The following is a 17,715-nucleotide window of genomic DNA, read 5'->3' as shown; positions in this document are numbered from 1 at the left end:
TCCACTCATAAATACTTGGTGTACTAGAAGTGGACTCAGAAGTAATGCTAAAATGTGGAAAATGATCACATTTGTAAACAGCCCCTCCTCCTAACATGCAGCACAGGCTTCATCAAACTCCAATATGAGAATGTTGTTAAACACTTTGTTACACAAGTCAACAAAAAAGGAGTATCATACTGAGGTCATCGTCCCCTTATATTCAGCATTGATTAGGTCAATTATTATATATGGGACCCACTTTGGGATGTACCTCACTGTACATATAAAACAACTAGAAAGACCCTGGCTTAAAAGCCCCATACTACCAGCAAAGACAGAAAGCACTGTCCCTTTATTCAGTATAGTATAAACTTCTTAGGAAATATCTCTGCCTTGTCTTCCATGCCATTAGGGACAGGAGGTTCTGGATCTCGTTTCTCCACAAATCAAATCCCAATATGTGAACAAGTACTTTTTTATTCCTTGTACCTCCTTACTCTCCCTTCTTCACTTACTTCTATCTAATTCTCTTCCCTGACTTTATCTCTAAATGTACCATAAGCCTTTTGTTCCCTCACTCCATATTGCAATTCCTGCTTGTAATTGACTAACTTACACTTAATTTCTCTACAAACTGTCTAACATTTCTCTAAATATTAAATGGTTAAGACTTGATACAAATTATATGACAGTGGTTTTACGTCAAGTTTGCTATAATGTTTTATAACAATTTGGAGCTTTTCTGCCCAGGTCTTTTCACTGAAAATGGGCTGCCCAGTCCAACTTCCCCAGTCATCAAATGTGAATAAATAAATAAGCCAAATAATAAATCACAGGGGAGCGAGAGAGAGAGAGAGAGAGAGACAATATAGTGTGATACATTACCTTCCTTCAAACAAGAAATGAATGATTGGACGGGTATGTACAAATTCATCACTGGTGCGACCAATGTAGCCCTGCTTGAAAAAGGAGACACAGTTTAAGGGTAGGTATTGACAGAATGTTGCCTTGTATTTCCTATGAAATCTCGCATCCTTGAATCAAAGACAACTGAAAACATGTCTTACCAAGATTGTGAAATAGTTAAATAATGTCAGACGTAAATAACCTAATGAATCAAAAAATGCATGTAGAGTGACATTAAAAATTACGTGCATTTTTCATGAGGAAAAAACATATGATGAGATATCTTTTTCTGTTCAAATTGTATAGAAACAACACATTTGTCGCGATGAACATTAAATAAATCATGCATTCCTTAATGAGAAATGTAAGGAAAAAAGATCTTACATGAAAAAATATTGAAATATTTGTGTTGAAGATGAGTCCTGGCCTTTAGTTAGTTGAATGTCACACATTGCATTGTAGTAATCCAAAGAAGAAAAAAACATACTATTTAGGTATGTAGCACAGAAGCAGCAAAAACACAATGTTACTGAGTAAGTTAATTAACCATGAACCTCAACAGAAATCTGCTAAAGAACAACTAGAAATTAGTGTGCAAGTACAAATCTGGAGCTACTAAAAATTAAATGATACTCCAGCAGTCCAAAATTCAGACATGAGGTTTTAGAACAATAAATAGCTATGCATTTTAACTGGTAAATAACCTTGTGTGTGTGTGTTCCCAGAGTCTCTTGAAGCGTGAGCGGGAATGTTCAGGTGAAGAGGATCAGTAGTAGTTCTTGCCCTTGCAATGAAAGAGTCTAAGAAAACTTTTAAGTTTTGTTCAGTCCTAGTGGCTTAAAGGTGTTTAGTCTGATTTGCCACTTAAGTTTCTTGTTTTCTTTCTGGAAGGCATCCTGATTCATCCTTGAGTGAGGTGTAGGGTACACAGTCTAGCACATGGAAGGTGTTCTGTAAAGTTCATGCTTGTCTGAGATGCCTGGAAATCACATTGTGATTTACCCTTTTGGAGATGCACTGTATATGCTCCAAGATTCTTTTCTCGTGAATATAGAAAGTGAGATATTTTGAACATTTTGTTACTTAAATGACCATGATAGTTTTACAGTTATAGCATAGTTTGGAAATGAAAGTCCTTTTTATACATGAGACCAATCATAGACAATTCTCCCTCATAAGCAATTCAGGCAAGTACTATAGCAGCATATGTACCCAGGGGTTTCTGGTTGTATGGAGTTATATGGAAGACTTGTCTGCTCTTGAGGTTCTTCATTTTCTTATAGAATAATTGTGGTGTTGGCCCAAGGAAGTTGCTAATAGACCGGTTTCCTGTAATGATCCTCCCTCTGTTTCTGATGACCTTATGAGTTGTTCTGGAGTTAGAGTTACAAGTAATAATCATCTGTTTGGTTGCAGCAGAGTTGCTGAGCTCACTTAATATTCCATAGTTCAAGTCCTTCTCCAGTGAGTCTAGGGCATCTGGCATTTCTGTGAGTTTATTTTTTTAAACACCTTTATAATATCACTTGTGATATAGGCAAATTTACATTTATACAAAAGTAATCAAAGTAACAAACATTATACTTTACATATATTGATAAACATCATTAACCTAAGGTACATTACATAAATTATTCAATTTCTGCACTCTTTTTTTAAACAAAAAACATCTGTATTAAACCATCACATACAATATAAGCAATCATACATTTATATAAATGAACCACACCAATACAATCCTAGTTGCAGGCATTTTATATCACAAACCATACTGACAAACTCCCAGTTGCAAACATTATACATCACTTCTACCAATCATTTTCAATCAAACATTGCATAGCTCATTTAAGTCATACTGCCTTTTAAACCTCATTCCTCCCCTGTATGTATTGTTCCCACAATTTCCATTGTTTTCCTATGTAGGTTGCTCTTACCCTTTTCTAAAGATCTCCATTCCAGTTGTTTTATCTCTGTTACTATATTCACTACTTCTAATATAGTTGGTTTAGATTTTGATTTCCATTTTCTAGTAATTGCTTTTTTGGCAGCCACCATAATTAGACACAGAAAGGCCTTACCATGTCTATGCAATTCTGATTCTGTATTATAGCTCAGAAAAGTCATCTCCCTCATCACACCAATCTTCCCACCCAGCATCTCCAACAGTGCTTTCCACAGGGAATACTTAGTCTGCCATGGCATTTCTGTGAGTTTAGAATTGTAGACAGGCGTGATAGTGTCCTGAGTGTTTTACATCTGTAACCATTGTCCAGGAGGTTGTTCATGTAAGTCTTAGTGAGAAAGTTGCTGAGTTTGGTAGTCAGCCTTATAAATCTAAGGGCTTGTGAATTAATAACATTTTTGTGAATCTGGAGGGTGTGCTAAATGAATGCAACTGTTTCAACCTAGCTGGCTTGAAAAATATATTTATGAATAACTCTGGGTTCAATGAGAGATAGGAAGAAATGTCCCACTTAAAGGGTGAATTATGTATGGTGTGACCTCCTCACAAAACTAGGAGTGCATTCACTGGGCTGGGAGCCATGATGTACTCATAGCAATTCCCTTAGTTTGTTAAAAGTATTTCCCAGCAATTTTGAAATAATCATTGGTTAGCAATAATTTGAAGAGCACAAACAATATGTCATTTTCTTCATCTATAACCCAGCCACACAATGCAGAGATAAAGTCATGACTGCACCCCAGACAGCCTCTGTTCACCTAGTGGCATGGGTGCTGGAGGGACAGGGTGGGGGATGGGAGTGAGCACACAACATCAGTTCAGTTATACTATACTGAAGGGCAGGAGGCAGCTTGGCTTATTGCATTGTTGACACCTTCTTCTTTCGGCTTTTCCTGGTTAGGGGTTGCCACAGCAGATCACCTGTCCGCTCATGATTGGCAGTAGAGTTTTACGGTGTCGGGTTGCCAGCCCGGCACCCAACCTTCCACAGAAGGCACACACTCACACCTAGGGCCAATTTTAGTGTGTCCAATCCACCTACAGCATGCCTTTGGGATGTGGGAGGAAACCAGAGCACCCAGAGGAAACCCACGTGACCACATGAAGGACATGCAGACTCTGCACAGAAGGCACCCCAGCCGAGGATCGAACCGGAGAACCTCTTGATGTGAGGTGACAACGCTAACTGCTGTACCACTGTGGCTGCCCGCATTGTTGACACCTACATTAGGCATATCACAACAGCATGAAAAGCCTGGTGTGCCTTTACTGTAAGCTGTGTGCAGTTTAGTCGAAAGGTTGAATATGTGTAGAAGTGCACATGTACTAACTGAAGCAACTGTAGTATAGCTCATAGGCTGCTGAGGTGGTGCAGGATTTGCAGACTGGCTGTCTCTACCACTGGACTTTTGTCTGCACTGGTGAATGAATGAATGAATGAATGAATGAATGGGCTTGGAGGGTTCTTGCTACAATGAAGGAAGAAATGGGTCAGCTGGGTACAGGAAAGGGAGTCATTAGGCCAGTCCTGTAGAAAAAAAAATAAAATTATTCATTCATGAGTTTCTTTTTCTCTCTGTGGAGGGCTGCTGTTGCATTGATAAAATCAATGTACTATCACTTGATAGAACTGCAGTTAACTGAAAACCTATTTGACTGAAACCTCATTTCACTGAATTACCTATCATATAAAGCAGTATTCATAAAACATAGCACAAAACAATGTTTTTTGCAAGGGGCAAGCCCCCCTCCTGCATCCCCATGTGGGCATGGTTTGCCTCCTACCCCTCTTTAATGGGATCTACTTTGGAAGATTGAGCTTTCAAAACTTTGAAATTCATATGATTGAGACCACAACATTGAAGTTTTGAAAGTTTGAAACTTCAATAAAAAAAAATTGTTTGTGCAGGTGGCAAGCCCCACTGCACCCATCACACTCCCTGCTAATTAAATTAACCAACTCCAAGATCGCACTACAGTGAAGACAACAGTACATTTCCCATTCCATGCTCTGCAGCTATCTCCATTTAAACTGTTCGAAGTTTCAAAAATGTGATCTTATGGTCTCGACCATATGAAGTTTGAAGTTTAGAAACTTTGACGATGTAATATAGACCCACCACTAAGGGGGTCTATATTACATCGTCAAACTCACAGGAGTTCAAATGATGTAATATTGAACCATGAAGTTCGAATACCAAAAAGTACGAAAACACAGAACAGCAATTTTTTTCACAGAAAACAATTTACATGGTTTCATTTTCCAGGTTGCAGATAATGGTGTTACAATGGACCTTGAAATTTCAGTGGTCTCATATAAAAGACATTATGAAAAATAGGTCAAGACTACCAGGGCTTGCAAGTCACAGTTAAAATTATGTATCTGCAGACCAAGCCTGACTCTAACCTGAGCTAGGTATTCCACACTGATCAGGCCCATCATATAATGCAGTTCCCTCCTGTGGGATGTATCTTACTAGACATATTAGGCAATTGAAGACACCACAGAGGTTCCAAACAAAAGAGATCATGGACCTAAATGACCTGAGCTACCAGGAGAGGCTGCAGACATTGTGCCTGTATTCAGTAACCTGTAAACTCCTTAGGGATGGTTTGTGCCTTGCTTTGTGGGCCATTAGGAATCCAGCAATCCCAGACATGTTGTATCTCCACAAATCAAGCAGTCCAATGATCACTAGGACTAGATATTTGGACTCGCTTCAGCAGATAAATCACAGCAAAGAGATATATTCATCACACAACAAATACCCCCTTCAGTGGAACAAACTTCTAGTCCAGATCAAGCAATGTGACACACTATTTTCCCTTTAAAATTGAGTTAGATTATTGGATGGGTATTCACAAGTTTACCTCAGCATGACTTGCCTTCCTCTCCTTGAAAAAGTGAGGTGAGGTAAGGTCTAAGGTGGGGCACTGGCATGGTGTAAATGGCCACATGGCCCAGTTACCTTGTATTTTTTATGGTTCTGTGGAAGTTCTGTCCAACTCCCCACTCAAGTGGCTATTGCCACAGATGCCTCTGCTCTTGGGTGGGAGTGAAATTGTCAAGGGTAGATTGTCCAAGGTATTAGTATGAACATCAGTGTTCTAGAAACAAGGGCAGTCCTGCCCAAATTTCAGGGCTTCATATCTCAGGGTGCAATAACAGTGGCATGACATATAGTGGCAAACACAGGGGAACTCACTCCTACCCTTTCTGTCAAGAAATGATGAATGTATGGGAATGGGATTAAGCCAGCTCTGTAGCGGAAAGGCTCTAGCCTTTTGTTAATGATGCTTCATGAATCACCTTTCAGATCACCAATAGTGTGGAGGACTGATCACGAGGGAAAGCCTTCCTTCAATCTCCTCTTTGTATTCCCTGACAACACAAAGTGCAGAAGTTTCTTGTTCCATCATCCTTTTTCCAGCAGAATACCTCAGGGATGCTGTCATTTAGAAATGGCCCTCAGGATTCCTTTACTCTTTCCCTATTTCTCCATTACCAAAATTAATTTAGTAACCCATACAAAAGAAGTCCAAAATGTTTTATGGCCCTATTTTGGTCTTGACAACTGTGGTTTCCTCTTTTCAGGTCTCATCTTCTGGAGGCATCTCTGCACCTGGGCCCTTCAGAAGCTTTTTGATCCATCTGTCCAGAAACCTCACCATGATCTCCACTCCTATCTTAACTACATGGTTACTGCAGTTCCCGGTAATGGCTGACAGTTCTTAACTCTACCAGAGTAGTCCTAGTGTTAATGCCTGCCCAGAGGCCAAACAGCACACAGCTGTACAAAAGCAAATGGACATTTTTTTCCATTAGGCTACTTCAAAAAAGTTTAGATACTTTCAGTGCTCATTTAGTGTTACTAAGGATTAAGTTATTTCTCTAATATAGTGCATTTGGCAGCCATTTCAAACTTTAACTATGGATCTGACTTTGTTATTTAGCATAGTTTAAGTATATAAGGCATTTTTGAAAAGGACATCACTTATATGGATTCCTTTCAAGGATCCTGCCCTTTTATAAGATTTATATTCTATTTTAAAATTGATTTTTTTTTCTTTTGAACTGGCCGTAACTGAGTTGAAGTACACTTTTTGGAAAGCATTCTTTCTAGTGGCCAAGACTTCAGCTACAAGAGTCTGTGAATTGTAAGCTAAGCATATATCCTCAGTACTTCATTATTCAAAAGGATTACATATCCTTTTGCCAGCTCCACTGATGTAGAGGGACATAGTCTTGACAATGTCCCAGATGAGACAAGTTCATTTAGTGGCTTGGATGTCTGTTGGAGCTTGGATTGGTATGTTTATCTTTACAATGAGAGGTGAACCAGGGCTTTTCAATCTCAAAATCTGCCAGAAGAGGGGTGGTGCTGCAAATGCCACAGGGATGGGATGGATTTTTAATCACCAAGCCACTTCAGGGGTACATCTCTACATGCTTTCTAGCACACCTGTGGGAGAGTTTTGTTGCCCCAACTGTAATGTGGGTTGCTCATCTCTCCACCCAGGGGAAGATTAGGGCCTAACCAATATGCCGTCATTGATATAATGCCAGTATGGGTACAAAGCCCCTCAGGACAGCCTGGATGGTGACTTCTCAGCATGTCTCTTGCCCCAATACTGGGAATATCTTGTACAGAAGAACAAATGGGTAGAGTCCAATGGGGAGAACCTTGATCAGGCATAGGAATAAAAAGCACTTAGAAAAAAAAACAATAAAATATTTTTCCAGTGAAATCTATTACTTCTGCCTCTGGTAACCATTGAAACAAATCTCAATTTGTTATAGTCTGGATATTCACAGACAACTAAGATTTTACATAGAGAAAAACAAGTCTTAAAGAAAAAATGCCAGTTGATTTTTCCTTTTAAAACCAGAAATTGGGCTGTAAAGTTTCTGAAATTACTTTATCTTGATGGCTAATTCACTGCATTAATTTGTTATGGGAATACCATAAAACACTGCCTTCTTTGCCTAGTGTGTGCTCACTCAGTAAGGGCTGTAGCTACTTCTTAGTCATTCTTCAGAAATATAACCTTATGTGGTATTTGTGTAGCCACAGTTCTTGGATTCATAACAAAACAAACTGGATGCTGCCAGTTACACAAGCCTGAACAAATAAAACAGCTGTTATTAAAAAGTACACTAGATGCTGTATTGGAATGCTGCAAACACATCACACTAATGAAGATCCAGTATTCAGAATGTAGACACATGGTTCCTATAAGTAAGCTATACAACACAGTTCTAAACTATACTGCAACTTATTTTCTTTATGAAATAGCACACATTTCCTGACATTAGGTTCCTGAAGACAGCCCACTCTGGTTGGACTGCAGCATAGATGTAACTGAAGTAAGGTCAATATATTGACATCTGCCTCCATCCCTTGTACCCAGAATGGGCGTACTCCTTGCCATCTCCGTAATGTGCCTCAGCTGCTAATTGAACTTGAGTCACCTGGCTGCAGTCAGGGCTTTTTGCCTCTATGCCACCCAGGCTGGCTGTAGGGGCATGATTTTGAACTCATCTGCAAGTCTGACAAAGGCAAAAAGCAGAATAAATTTGCCACATAACTCTTCCTATAGTCAGGAATATCCCATCACACATCCGGATGGTTGCTTTACTCATACTCTGCACACAGCACAAGAATCTCAACATATTTCTACAAAAAGCAGCCAGTCTACAGAAGTCCAGTCACAGGGCTAAAATCCTTCAGCTACATGACAAAATGTCCCTAAAACTTCATTGCAGCCATCTTATGATATGCATACTAGAAACAAGGGAATAAGCTTCATTTCCTTCAGACAGTTTATATTGACAAAATCTTGCAGTAATTGTCAACAAGTACCCTGACTTGTATTTACCTTACAGCTCCTCCAAACTTCAGCAACAGAAACTTTGGAATATTTGGCAGCACTGTGATGACCAACAGTTGTGTGAAGCTCACTACTGCCAGAGTCCACAGTCACTGTTCTCCCATGTCTCTCTGTATTTATGACTTCTGTTTATGGTCTTTTCCAAAGTGTTCACTTCTCCATCTATCACCAGCATTCATCTTTTACATTGGGACATGATGTTAATGAAGGGCACTACCAACTTTCCCAAGATCAGTCTCCACCTTGCCACTATTTTAACACCTTTTTTGAGTTATCACTTAAGACACAGGGAAACATACATTTATATAGCAGAAAACAAACCATATTAACATGTTCCTAGTTGCAAACATAAGTTATATATATTTTTTGTATAACAATCATCAATCCAACATTACATAAAATGATCAATTCCTGCCTTCCCTTAATTCACACTCCTCTTCCAAAACATTATCTTTCATGTATTGTTCCCATAACTTCCATTTTTGGACATAAGTTGCACCTACCCTTTTCTAAAGATCACACTTATGTTTCTTTTATCTCTGTTAGTGTTTAATACTTAAAGTACAGTTGGTTTAGACTTTGAGTTCCATGTTCTAGTAATTGCTTTTTGGCAACCACCAGAATTGAACTTAGCAAGGCCTTACTATATAAGGTAATTCAGATCTTGTATCCCAGTTCAAAAACAAAAAATCACTTACACCCATTTGTTCACCTAATATTTCTGACCAGCGTACTGTGTAGATAATTTTTGAAGTCTGCCAACTCATTACACTACCAATATATATGTTCCAACTTATCTCTTCCACAGAGCACCTCCAACGTCTGCCATCTACCTGAGGAACCATTCTTTAGTCTGCTTGGGGTATAAAAATACCTATGCAAACACTTCCAAGCATAAATCCTAAATTTTCTAGAATATGTTTCATTATTTGAAAGCCATATATATATATATATATATATATATATATATATATGTCCAGCCATTGTTTCCTTGTGAAATGTGCATCCAAACCGGTCTTCCAATTTTTTCTAACCTCCTCTGATTTCCTATAGTTATACAAAGTTTTATACGCCCTACTAATTATCCCTTGTTTTTAACAACAGCTTCTGTTCCAGATGCAACTAAAAACAGCAGGTCTTTTACTTTGGATTCCCCTATCCCTTTCTTTTTTCCTATTCTCTAATATCAATCCCTAATAGGGAAGGCAGTCTCCAGCCTGCAGTCTAAATGTCTTCTTGGCATATTCCCATTCTATTACCTTCCCTGTCTAGTTATTTGCTCCCAATAACTTAATTCCTTTGCCAATTTTCTCCTATAAATTCCAGCCTGTCATGCTTAGTCTCTGTACATTTAATTGCAGTCATCCCTATCATCAAACTCTCCTTTCTACAGTCTTGTGTTGGCTTAGTTCTTAGAATACTTTGTGTTACTTTATGAATATAGTATTCTGTACGACTGTTATTCTACTTGGGGATCTGTATCCAAAATCCCAGTCTCTCCTTATTTCTTGAATCCCCCCACTGTTTCTTCAGCATCCCTTTCCACTTTGAATTATAGTTTTCTGATTGTGTTGTGTAATATATATGATCCTTAACTGTGTATCTGTAAAATATCCCTTCACATCAGGTAATCCTAAACCACCGCCTTCAGATCAACTTATCCCACTTGCTCTCTTTCCCAAGATAAATTCCTTTAATTCTTTATTAAGTATTGTGCACAACTTCTCTTCTGGTTCATAAAAAATAATCCTGACCTGTATATAAAAGTAAAGGGACTAAAAACATTTTCACTGTTTTGTATCACGCTAATCATATCCTTTTTTGAATTATTTTTATTTAGTCTCTTCCCACATATTCTTAGCTGACATAATCCTCTTTAATCCATGCTCCTAAATAGTTAATTTTATCATGTCCCATAGATATGGGTATTGCTGAACCAATTCTTCTGTGAGTACATAATTTATGGCTATAGCCTTTGTTTTATCTTCATTAATTCTGTATCCCTAAAATACTTGAAACTGTCTCAAAATGTTCCACAACACTGAGAGGTACTTTTCTGGACTTATTGGGTACAAAATAATATCATTTGCAAATAAAGCAGACTTTTCTTATCACACAAATTATATCCTTAAATTTCTGAGTCTCTTATTTTCTTTCCCAGTGGATCTAAATATACAGCAAATCAAAGGGAAAGAGGGCACCCCTATCTGGTTCCCCTGTTCAGGCACAATTAGAGAGGAACTCTCGCACTTTAATTTTTGCCTCCAATCCCTCATATATCCTCCTAATTAACCTTATAATCATATCATGGAATTTAAATGCATCCATTGCCCTACTTGTAAAATCCCAGCTTACTCTGTCAAATGCTTTCTCTGCATCAAGACTCAGTATTTTCTGCTTCCATTTGGATTATCATTGTTTTGCTAATGTCAAATGTTTACCTCCCTTCCACAAAACCACACTGATGCATATCTGTTTTGGCAGCACCTTTTGCAATTTGTTTATTATAGACATAAACATGTTATAATTATGTCTAAAATTAAAATGGGCCTATACAAAGTTGGGTCTTTAGGTATTACAGCTACTACAACTTGCTTCTAGGATGTTGGTGTTTTCACTCTTTTTAAAATACTGTTAAACAAAACCTTCCTAATCTTTATCACGTTTTTCTCTCCTAGCTTCCAAACTTCAACAGGAATACCATCTCTTCTTGGATACTTTCCTGCAGATTGATTGCACATCACCGTTTTTACCTCATCTCCTTGTATCTTTTCTGAAAATTGTTGAGCCTCATCTGTCTCTAACCTGGCATATGTTAGTCTTCCATAAATATTTCCATTTGTACTCTTTCTTGGTTTCCACATTTATCTGCTTTATCCAAATTTTCATAACAGTTCCAAAATATCTCAAATACCTCTACAGGATCTCTGGTTATTTTTCTTGTTTTAGGCTTCCTAAGTTTGGCAACAACACTTTATGCTTTCTGTTGCCTAAGTCATTGTTGCTAAAAGTTTTTGTGCTCAGAGTTGTTTTCAGAAACAGTTGTTTCACAGCAATCTTTCTAAACACATGCATATTATTCAGATAGTCCCTTATTTTCTCTTTAGCACTCTGCATTCCCCCTATTCTGCGATACTTTAACAGTTCTTACCCTTCTAAATAATCATTGTTAATTCTTAGACATATCTCTTTCTTTTTTCTACCCCATTTTAAAACCCCACTTTCATTTTATCCCACGCAGCTATAATATCTGAAGAATTTTTTGTTTTCACTAACAACTCTCAAATAATTTCCATTACCCATTCTTTAAATTCCTTTTTAACATGTAAATGTGGAAATGCTAATGTCTCATTTTTTTATTTCATTACCATGTATTTTTATCTTGGCTCTTACTGGCTCATGATCTGAAATAGTTATTGGATGCATTTTGAAACATTCAGTTAAGTGCATATATTCCTGTGAAACATCATTTCTGTCCAGTCTAGCCCAGTTATCGTGCCTTGAGGAATACTATGTAAATTTTGAGTTCTTTCTACTGAATTTGTCTTCCATACTAAATATTTTCTTACATTTCTTCAGAAATCTAACATATTTGTTATATTTTCCTCCTATGTACCCAAGATACATCCTCACTGTTGCAAATCTAATTCCAATCCCCACCTATAAGTGATATTCCATGCTGAAAGCTAATCATTTCTCCCAAACCTTTCTTAAGCTCCATGATAGACGTTTTAGATGCGATATAAATACATCCCAACATAATCCTCCTCCTTTTTCAATAGCCCCTTACTACCATAAATCTGTCATTATTATATTTTTTCATCTTCTGTCACTATCACAGCTCCTCTAGCAATTAGTATAATTACTACCCTTTTCTTCTTTCCCCTGATACTCTGTTGATTGTCCCCTTTGAAATCCTTTCTTTATCAAGTTCAGTTGCTCACTTCTTTCCAAACATGTCTCCTATAGCATTGACATTTGCACTCTGAGTTTTGTAATATGAGTCTATAATCTTTCACTTTTGTCTATACCTATGAAACAATTCATATTGTAGAATAATATGGATATTGTAGCCTTTATGATAAGTTATTATTCTCACCTATTATACATGACAACCTTTTAAATGTATATCTCCAGCTTTTGTGTTACATGCACCCAGTAATGTTTTGTAGATTAATCTTTTACATGGTTGTTTCTTGTCATCTTTATTTAAACCATTAGAAGACTTTATTTTTTGTTTGAAGATTTTCACTAAAACAAAAACACACCCTCAGAACACCCCCCAGAACCTAGTAACTTAAAAGAAACACTCAAAACTATGCATATCTTCAAATAATGAAGCTTAAGCCTCCAGATAGGAACAATTGTTCTTAATCAACAGCTGCACACACAGGCATTACCTAACCTAAAATTAAGGTTATGCATGCTAAGATACATGTTACATCCTAGGCTCCTACTTAACTAATTGCCATCAGTTCTTGTTTTATCTTTATTCCCTTTCCATATATGAAAAATCCAGCTTTTTTGCTTTCAGAAAACATTAATCTTTAGCCTTAAAAAGTGCTCAGCTGTTATTGCCTACCCATATAGTCAGCTTATCTCCATGGAAACATAATAACAAAATGTACAACTTCCCTCATCTGCAGACTTCTCAACTGACACTGAACATTTATTTGTTAATGGAAAACATTTAATTTACTTGCTTACACAAATAAATTGTCAAATTAAGCCAAGGGCCTTAATTAGGAGATTCACCTATGCAAAAGTAAGAAAAATGTATCAACTCTACAAATGTTATAATCTGTGCACTTTTACACCCCATTCCCCATCTCAACAACTCAATATTACAGCATATAAACTTAAACATGCTTTTGTCCAGCCTTTATTCCACTTTTCATTGTAATGCCTAATTTTTTAAAACTAAAAAAGAAAAAAAGGCACTTGCGTACTTTAGTATCTTTATCACATACAAGAATAAATGAAAATGCTTTACTACATAACATGACATTTATATTTTGAAATGTTTTATACAAATACTGTTAAGAACAAAATGTTTTACAGTGTTTCCCCTTTCCTTTTAGTGTCCTTTCAAACATTAATGACATGAAATAGTAAGGTATACTCTTTTTAGTCTCCCACAGGTTTAACAAAGTCAACAAAAGTCCAATCTTTCCACTTTTTCTTGTAAAGCCATATTTCACAAATGTGACTGATGCTTTATAATGTCATACTTACTCACTAATTTCAATGTTGCTGGTCTTCTTCCTATTCATCTCCATCTCCCAACCTCAGACTCCAGTTAAAGTCCAAGATACTCCCACCTCTTTTAGTCAACTGCTGTGGTTTATTCTGTCTCTCAAGCCTTTTCCTTTGAAACATTGGAAATGTTTCACTGGCAAAGTCCATCTAGGAGCTTTATTATCAAAAGAACAAGAAGCAAAGCCCCTCTCTGCTTCATGGCTCACTTTTTGTTGGACAAAATTTTCTATTTCCTCCTTATCCTATTCTGCATCAAAAATGGATTTGATCCTTCAGGAAAAAATATTCTGAAGACAGCTGGATACAACAGCTTGAATCTCACACCTCCCTCTTGACATTCACTGATTTCTGGGATAAATGTGCTTCTCTTCTGCTTGGTGTACAATCATTTTCTACAAACACTGACAAGGTCACCAGTTTTTAATACTTTGCCCTTGTGGCACAGTTTTATTAGGATCAACTCTTTCTGCTGGTATGATTGAATCTTTAGTAATACAGGTCTTGACTGCTTTCTCATGGCCAGGTTTGAAGCATACACATGATGTGTCCTGCCAATTAACAAATCTACTGTGTAATATCTATCCAGTTGCATATTTTTGCTTTCATAAAATTAATCGGCTGTTCCTTCCAGTCTCTCTGATACAGCAGAAAATCTCAGGCTTATCTGCATGGTCTGTTCTAACTCTACCATTTTTTAAACCACTGTACTTGAGCAGACTTCCATTCATCCAACCCTTTTTCATCCGCCTTCTGATTTTTGCAGCTTTATCAGTTTATCTGAGTAGTTTAAAACCTCTTCATTTTTTTCCCAGTCTTTTGTCATTTGAGTTGATATACTGCTTCAGTGTTTTTGTTTTTTTTTGTTTGAATCAGCACTGAGCAAATTTGATTTATCTTTTCCTCTAGATTTCTAGAAGCATTGTCTTACACTAAAGCTCGGGCTTGAACTGCTTTTTTGCTAAACAGGTACAGAAGTTTTCCCAGTCAGTGTTTTCTTTTCACCTTTTCTAGTTGATTCTCTTTCAGGCTCTCTAAGGTTCTTCTTTGCTGGCATCCAGACAGACTACTTACTTGACAGTAAACCAATTTACTAAAACTAGCAGAGTTACTTTCCCTTATCTCACAGTTTCTTTTTTAACACTGGGAGAGTTTAAATTAAGCTGCCAATCAGTGTGGCGCCATCTTGGAAACCCCACCTTGTCATTAATGTTGACCATTTCTTCCATTGCTGGAAATGCATCAAAGCATCTCAATGACAACTTCCTTTACTACCACCTTTAACAACACATTTTTCACTGAAAAGGCTATGTTATCATGTCCCTTACTTATAATAAGCACGGCCACACAAATGTAAAACACTAACACTAGTATAATTTAAAACTATTCCTATACAAATTTATCAGTTCAGGATTCACCCAGTGTGCTTCATATTACTGTTTCTTTGATGTTGCTCCTTTCCAGCAGTATTTCTTAAAACTGTCATCTTGTTCCCATTGTTTTGAGTTCCCTCCATGCCTGCCAAGCTTCATCCCACAACCAGTGTTCTTGGATACTTTATTTTCCTATATCCATCTTTCCATCAAAATCAAAAAGCCCTTAAATTGGTTCATTGATTCACTTCCCTACATTTTTAAACTGCCTTGCTGTCATCTTGGCTCTCTTCCACTATCTTCACAGTGGGTCTGTGTTTACTGATCAAATGAAAAAAAATCATTGAACATCTGATCAGTGAACACAACCCAGCAAACGTTCATATATTGAATGTGTGAGACCGAGAAAGTAATTAGTTGGCCAGTATTTCCCCATCTCACACACTGCACTATTTCAAACCCACCTAGGTGGGGAGGGGCTGTACCCTCACACCACTCAACATGGGAGGCTTTACACCCCCCCAACTATATATACCAACTCCAAGATCACACTACAGTGGGGAAAAGGGCATGTAAGTAATTGGTCAACATCAGGAAATTTGCCCTTTTCCACACTGTAGTGCAATCTCAGAGTTGGTATATATAGTTGGGGTGAGGGTGAAGCCCCCCCACCTGGATGTGTTTGAAATAGCGCAGTGTGCGAGACAGGGAAATATTGGCCAGCTAGTTACTTTCTCCGTCTGACACATTCTTTGAAGTGAATGTTCAATGAATGAACGTTCTCTGGTTTGTGTTCACTGATTGGATGTTCGATGATTTTTTTTCATTCAATTAGTAAACAAGGACCCCTTCACAGTCCATACTTACTTATTGTTTGCACCCTCCCATTTTCTCACAGGCTATACATCATCCCCCTACCCAAATTGTATTGCTCATTACTTCGCTTTGGCTTTTTAACCTTTCTGCATCCCATGCCTTTGAACATCTTGCTTTACCTTCCTACTTTTCCTTCCCCACATCTCAGCACACCTTCAGTCCCTTACTTCTGTTCCCTGATAACCAGAGATTCAATATTTCTGACCTTCCTAAGTCCCTTCCATTTTTTAAACTCAAGCATTTCCTTTTCAACCTCTTGCAATACTTAGTACTAACATTTCTGACTTCCATCTGCTTATTCCCTTAATCTTTGTGCCATAGGTACAGTAACTACTTCTTGCTTAAAGATTGGTATTCCTTATACTCCCTCAACACACAGCTGCTTCATTCTAGCTACAAATGTTTCATCTCCTTACCTTCCAGAAATATTGGTATGTACGTAATCATGTGCATTATGTGTAATAACTCAATTTTCAGTACTTGTCTCATCCCAAGAGTGATGTTACGTTCCTAGTCTATCTGTCCAATAAATTACCACTCTGTATCTGCCTTGAAATTCTTTTATTATCTTTAATTTTTGGCACTATTTTTAATCATGTGTCTGCCTTTGTCTATAAATTTATGCAAGTCTCATCTGTACCCATTTGCTTAGTCTACTGCAGCTACTTCATGTTGCCCACATGATAAAGTAACACAGATGGAATCCTACACTCATTTGTGTTTTGTCCTATGCTAGCTTTATGCAGCCTTCTGTAAAAGAATTAAAACGTATCCTTTCCACGTAGTTGCTGCAGCCTTATAGCAAAACTCTTAATCTCATTGCCAGCACTTCCATTTTTAAAAGAGGGTAGTGGGAACAGTGGTCATTCCTACCTCATATCTCTAATTATAGGTTCATAGGACAATACTAGGCTATTGGACTGGAGGGCCTTATAAGCCTAGCCAAGAATTTCACCCATGTTCCCACAAAGTCAGCAGGGACACAGGTGGGAGCCCAGGGGTATATTTTTTGTTTCCCCTCCACTTGTCCAGGTTCCTGTTAAAGAGGGGTAGTGAGGTATTCTGTTTGACATTGACAGGAAGTCTATTCCACAGATGGAGTCACTGGGACACAAATTGATCCCACAAACAATTTCTATTAATGCCACAGACCAGGTTGATACCTTGTGTGTGGGTTACGCGAGTGGAGTTTGACTTACGGATATGCAGCAACTCCATCAAGTCTGAGTATGAGATGGCCTTGTATGCCAGACACAGGTCACCTCTGAGCAGTCTGTATGAGACTGAGTAGAGGGACAAGGTTTTAGCCTATCTGTATAGGATAGGTGTTTGATACCCTGAATTTTCCTGGTCAGGAACCTCTGTGGTCTCTCCAACTGCTGCATGTGTTTGGCAAGGTACATGCTGAAGGGGGCATTGTACTTGATAATGGGTCTGATAAGAGAGGAGTACAGGGATGTTATGATC

At 37.8% G+C, this 17,715-nt stretch overlaps 1 long non-coding RNA gene across 1 annotated transcript in view; it reads right to left on the bottom strand.

Annotated features, from left to right (window-relative positions):
- Positions 1-17,715, bottom strand: part of LOC122809392 — a 247,527-nt gene that overhangs the window by 35,782 nt on the left and 194,030 nt on the right. The window contains exon 2 of the long non-coding RNA XR_006365895.1: positions 868-938. This is a non-coding gene — a long non-coding RNA (uncharacterized LOC122809392). The remainder of the gene's footprint in view (positions 1-867; positions 939-17,715) is intronic.

Source organism: Protopterus annectens, chromosome 8.part0 (assembly GCF_019279795.1).
Source record: "Protopterus annectens isolate FY-2018-M chromosome 8.part0, PAN1.0, whole genome shotgun sequence".
Classification (NCBI taxonomy): Eukaryota; Metazoa; Chordata; order Ceratodontiformes; family Protopteridae; genus Protopterus; species Protopterus annectens.
Note: the sequence above shows the minus strand (reverse complement) of the source record. Positions and strands in the feature narration are given on the sequence as shown.